The sequence below is a fragment of the Struthio camelus genome, chromosome 2 (genome assembly GCF_040807025.1).
Source record: "Struthio camelus isolate bStrCam1 chromosome 2, bStrCam1.hap1, whole genome shotgun sequence".
In the NCBI taxonomy this organism is placed as follows: domain Eukaryota; kingdom Metazoa; phylum Chordata; class Aves; order Struthioniformes; family Struthionidae; genus Struthio; species Struthio camelus.
In genome coordinates this window covers 33,681,293-33,687,292 of record NC_090943.1, presented here as the reverse complement: position 1 = coordinate 33,687,292, position 6,000 = coordinate 33,681,293, and positions in this window count along the sequence as shown.

Here is a 6,000-nt window from a genome sequence, read left to right as displayed (position 1 = left end):
TTTGGGAAAGTAGCCAAATTACTAACTGTAAAAGGCTGGGAAGAAAAACTTTTGGTACCGTGAAAAATTCATGAGTAAGAGGTCAGAACTACAGTGACTTGTAATTCAGCTTAGTTTGTATTAAACCCGAATATGAACTTATGAACTTGATTTTCCATAAACTTTCAAATTTGGATATTGATAATAAATTATTCATCATGAAATATATATCAGTATCCTGAGTTATACAGAATGCACATGACACACCTGTATTCCTTGTTCAAAGATTTGCACCTCTCAATTATCATTCATAGTTCTTTACACCTATATACTAAACTTTTGTTTGTAATTTAGGCTCCTCTAAAACTGGTTTCAGGGTTTAAAAATATTTTTTTCTTTTGTTAAGTCCTCCAAACAAGGATAGCCCTTTTCCCCTGTTAAATTCCAAATGAGAGAATTAAATTGCAGTTAAAAAATTAAGTTACTTAATAAATTAAAGATTTTGGACTTAAAATTTTGTTTGACTTCTCTATAAACTCTGTTTCATTCTTTAACTAGATTTTTTGTAGGCAAGTATTCTAGCACTGCCACTTGAACTACTGCTTTTGGATGTTCTGCAGGAAAAAAAAATGGGCACATGCTGTAATTTCAAAACATAATCCATATGAAGTAAAGAAATCTTTTGTGTTTTTTCCAACAAAAATGAAATCTTATTTTCTTTACTGGGTACTTTTCCCAGGCAAGTAGTGTGTGAACTGGAGAGTCCATGAAAGTTCGCTGACACAGAATTCCATAAAGGTGTTATAATGATTCTAAAAGTCTACTTATAGAACAGTTGTTTCATACGATATTTGTAAACCTAACAAATGTTACTACACATGCCTGCGTTCATATCATCATTGGCTATGATCTCAAGCCATAAATTAAGTAAGGTTGGGTCTTGTCAGTTCTTGGATAGGAGGCCTCCAAGGAAAACCCAGATGGTGCAGGCATTGATAATGATTCAGCGGGAAGAAGACCACCTACTGAGTTAGAAGTCATTTTTCTTCTGAGTTGAAAGCATTGCATTTGGAAGAGCGTTGCTGTTTTTCTGAGGTTAAAAATCAAGAACCTAACCAGAACAAATATTTAAAATCATGATAATAATAATCCTGTAACACCTTGCATAAAAATAAAGTTGGTTCAAATACTGTTGCCAGCTGAAACGAGATAGTTATTAGAGTTGGTTGAAAGTGTTTTTCCCCCTTTTTCTCCTCTCTTTTCATTCCAGGTCTATCCATCCCCCTATGAAATATTCACTGATAACTGACAACCGAAAACAATTATTATTTTCATCAACATTTCCTGTAAGTTTTTGTCAAAAACCCAAAACTCAAAAGCACATGACTGTAACAGGAGCTGGGAATTCCCTGAGTTGAGAAATTGTAATTTCGTCCTTATCTTCTTATTCCCGTTTGTGGCATAGAACAGATAATACAGCTTTAAAACATAATCTATTTTGCATTATTTCATTGAAAAATGTCATCACATAGTCTCGTGTCTCTGTTGCCTTCTCTGGGCTATTATCCTTGGTTAGACCGTTCCTCCCAGAGGGCAGCAGGAAGGTGTGCAGGCGTTAAGCGGTGCTGCCTGGCATCCTTGGGCAAGGTACACGCTGTAGCAAGTGAAGCCCTGTTTATTGTAGGTTGTCTCAGTAGTGTATATAGTTTCCTTATTGCCCCCAAAGTGGTAAATTGCCATTACAACGAGGCATGAAAATTCTTGGTTTTTTTTTCTTTTTTTTTGTTTCCACTAAAGTTTTTTTTTAATGAAATTATTTACTGAATATGGACAATGTTAATGGAAGAAGAGCTTTAAACCCAAATGTCTGCTGAAAAGCAGCTGAAGTAGAAAAAAGTGTAATCATTGCTAACACTATTCTACCCATGTGAAACTTCTTGTTAGACAAGTTCAAGGCAGAAAATAAAGGTAACTTTGCATAGTGCAGACTGTTGCCTTTCACCCTAGACAGCACTGTGGTTTAAGGATGAGCAAAGAGAACCTTGTGTGCAAATATTGATCTACGCTTTGTTACATCTGTGTGCTAAACTATGAATGATATAAACATGAATTTTGCATGCAGACTGACAAGATTAGAACTATTTTCTAAGATTTGCTGTCTAGAATATTACCATGAAAAGAGATTTTTCAATACCTGGAAACTTTTACCTTTAGAAAAAAAAAAAAATCTTTGATACTGATGATTGACCAGTGCGTTCTTATCTATAGAGAACAGAATTTTTTTCATAGGGGATGGGGTTTGCCTTTTACTCTTGAAGCCCAGTAATTGTTGGTGTGTCATATCAGAGAGTTTACAGTGCAGTAAAACCTCATACAGTTTGGAATATTCAGTCTGCATGTTGCCTGTAGTGGGTTCACTGAGCTACATCTTAATCTTCAGAAACACAAAATAGTTCTTAATTAATATAGTATTTTGAGGAAAAATCACAAGGAAATTCCGTGTTCTGAAGGCACCAGCAAGAAATCATAGCCAAGTATTGGTATACTCTAGAATCTAGTAAGGTGAATGTCTCTATTCATCCTAGGATTTCTGAAAGACTGGGGAAGACAACAGAAGCGAAGGAGAATAATGTCTTTAATGACTTCTGCTCATAATTTTTAAAAGCTAGAGATGGAGGTCCTGAAGGCATATTTTCATCTTCATGTAGGCGTTATGAAAACTTTGCTGCTTGGAACTCAATTTATGTAATAGTATCCTCTTTAGGTCCCAAGTCAAGACTAACCTGTGTTCCCAGAAAGTAAAATAGGAGATCCTGTTTATTTTGCTAACGTTTCAGTTTTAGTAACTATTATAGGGATGTTAAGAATACTCTTAGTGTAAACACTATTAGCCTGAATTAAACTATCCTCTGCAAATGTCTCAGTGTAAATGTAGGGCTAGAGTAGGCCTGCTCTTGATAAAGACAACAGAGTAGGATATGTTTTGGGACAATGCTAGATTTTTGCTCACCATCAAGGGGAGCAGTGATCACAGACATGGTGCTTAGACACAAGACTCCTGTCTGTCTTCCACTCTAACCTTGTTAGAGGTAATTAGGATTCAGGGTGAGGACTAAGATGAGGGAGTGGATCAGTATGATGTAGGAGCAAGAGGAAGGAATGAAGCTTTAAGGAAATGTTCTTTGGTGACAGAATACTTTCTTCTAGGGTCTTGGACGAATCTTGAATTCCTGAGTGTCATCATTTCTTCTCAGAAGGTAAATGAAACCTGCTATGAAACCAGTAGGAAAGTTTAAACTTCCCTAACACAAATCCTCCTGCTGTCAGCTGCTCCATTAACTCCTAATTACTGAGGTCTGCAGAGGCTCTCTATGTTCTGTCCCTGTTCTTAACTGTGTGGATAATAATATGATACCAATTGATCCAACTGATAGAATTTCTTTTTTTTTTTTTCTGGTTTTCCAGTCCACATTTTAAGAGACCTCAGAAATAACATATACACAGGCAACATAAAATAATATTATTGTGGTTCTGACCTTTACAAAATTTGGGTGGTGCCAGAATTGAGGTTACAGATATTTTATGGTAATTTCAAATTTCAGAAATTTCCTGGGATGGGGGGGAGGGTGGGGAGAGAGAGGATAAGGTGCTTTGATACTGCTCGATGGTTTTGTTTCCATATTTTCAGAATAGAATTTATTGGTATTTCTTGTCAGCTGGTTTTGTATTTTGAAATAAATCCAATATTAGAAAACTGCAAATAGCTCCAAAAGTTGAAATCAAAACAAACAGATCAGCTTCAGAAAACTTACTTTTTATACATTTGAGAAGCACATTCCACGTTTCTTAACTGCAGAATTTCCTATGGAAAATGAACAGAAAGCCTGAATCCTATCCACGTCTCCAATTATAAAAGGTTTGCTTGTGTTCATCTACTATTTCTGCAGATAAATTTATTCAGCAAACAGGGTGGACTCATCAAGGGTTGAATCACGATTTTGTAGTGAAGGGAACAGTTGCCACTTGCTGCAGAGGCTGGGAGATGTGTTGAATGAGTCAGGAACTGCAGAAGATGGACAGACAACCTTGCACGTGTGGCAGCTCGATGATGTCATGATGATCCAGGGTCTCTTCCTACCTCTGTCACTGGCTTCCTGTGGGGGCGTGTTACGTGACTTTCTTAAAACAAGCTTCTCAAAGGCAATCAGCAACTGTGTACTGCTTGCTTTCTGGGTGTCTGGTTGCAGAGGTTATGGAAGACCAATTTGCACAAGTATTGAGCACTCACAGTTGTATTTTTCCCTTTTTCTAAGCTTCCTTTTATACTCCAGCCTTATCATCAAACTATGAGGGCATCAAACTGTAAGGACTGTTGAAGGCAGTGGCCAACTCCAGGGTTCTTATTCCACAGTCCTAGTAAAACTGGGATAATCCACGCGTAATTTTACTTGAGGTCTCCTAAACTGGAATATACTGTGCAGGTCTGTTATCTTGAGACTTACCTGGCAGAAAATCAAGCCCTTCAAGAACTTCAGGTTTTGATACCATATTTATTATGGCTAGCTACCACTGGGAGATTTTTAAAAATGAGACTGTCATTGTAGAATTAGCACAGGGGCTGGTTTATCCCAAAACTCTTTGATATAGTAGGAATTGGGGCTAGATTAAATGCTCCAATGGGAGAAGTGTAAGTAGACAGACTGTATACAGTGTTCCCCAGATTTTTCTTTTCCTGTTCTTGGGTTCCTTGATGAGATGCCCTGACTACCCTTACCAGAAACACATCCATATGATAGCCAGAATTTTCAAAAGTGATTGAGGATCCTGAATATCATCAGGTGCTGAGTGTTCAACATGAAACACCATTAACGTTATCTAATATTCAGAAAGTTCTCATCAAGTCTCTTAGGAAAACCTGTTCCCTGTGAGCCGGGCACATAAAATAATTGGCCACTTCAGAAGATCAGTCTCCTTCCCCTCTAGTGAAAAACATAGAGTTGGGTCAAACTGCTGTTGCATCTATAGCTTACTAGCATGAACATCAGCGCTTGGTAGATTTTCCCTGCCCTTCAATATTTTCCACCACTGATGCATGACAGTGAGTAAATAACCTCTGTCCTCCTCTGCAGCACAGCCATGGTTAAACTGTTCAGTGTCAATAGAGCCAGATCAGGCTCAGTACCACCTCCAAATGCAGCCCCCGCTTTCTCAACACAGTGTTCCCTTCTGGCCTCCAGGGTTTCCTCTTTGCAAAAAGCAACTCTCCATATTGCATTCGTTAGTTGCTTCAGAAATAGTATGCAATATCATTTGAGGTAGCAGCTTCTCTGGCCCCCAATTTTGAGAAATGATTTAATTTTATAACCTTTAAAGGTAAATGATAGATTTCTGGTACTCTAAAAATAAAGTGGAATATTTTCAGAGTAAGATCTGGACAGGATCTTTGCTTGAGTTTATCATTCTGCCCCCCTCCAACTCCCCACATTGATAGACAGACTCAATTCAATATCCATCCCAGATACACTGCCATCTTCTAGCGTCTGGCAATCACTGTTATCCATCACACCGATGCGCTACACAGGAAAACTATTCTGGATTTTTTGGTGGGGGAAATAAAAAAGTTATTGGCATGGGTGGTTTGGAAGACAAAACAGCTTTCTTACCCAGTGAGATATTATCATGTTCCAGAAGCATCTGAAGGGAGTCAAACCTAGTCCACACATGTTCAATTTCACATGCTGTGTTGAGGCCAAAACTCAGGGCCAGCTGCTCCTAAGTCTTTGGCATGTGCTCTTCTATAACTGCATTCAGCATTGCCTGTGTGTATGTGTCTGTATGGTTACAGCCTCAGCTTCAGAGCCACATATGTGGTTCTTAGCCTCTTAGTATCCTCTTAAAAAAAAAAAAAAAGAAAGAAAATATGTCACTTGGAGTTAAATATAAAAAAGTGGTTTGCTGTCTCTGGGCTTATTAAAATGCAGCAGTATCCGAAAATATAACGTGGCAACAACTGCCTGAGTT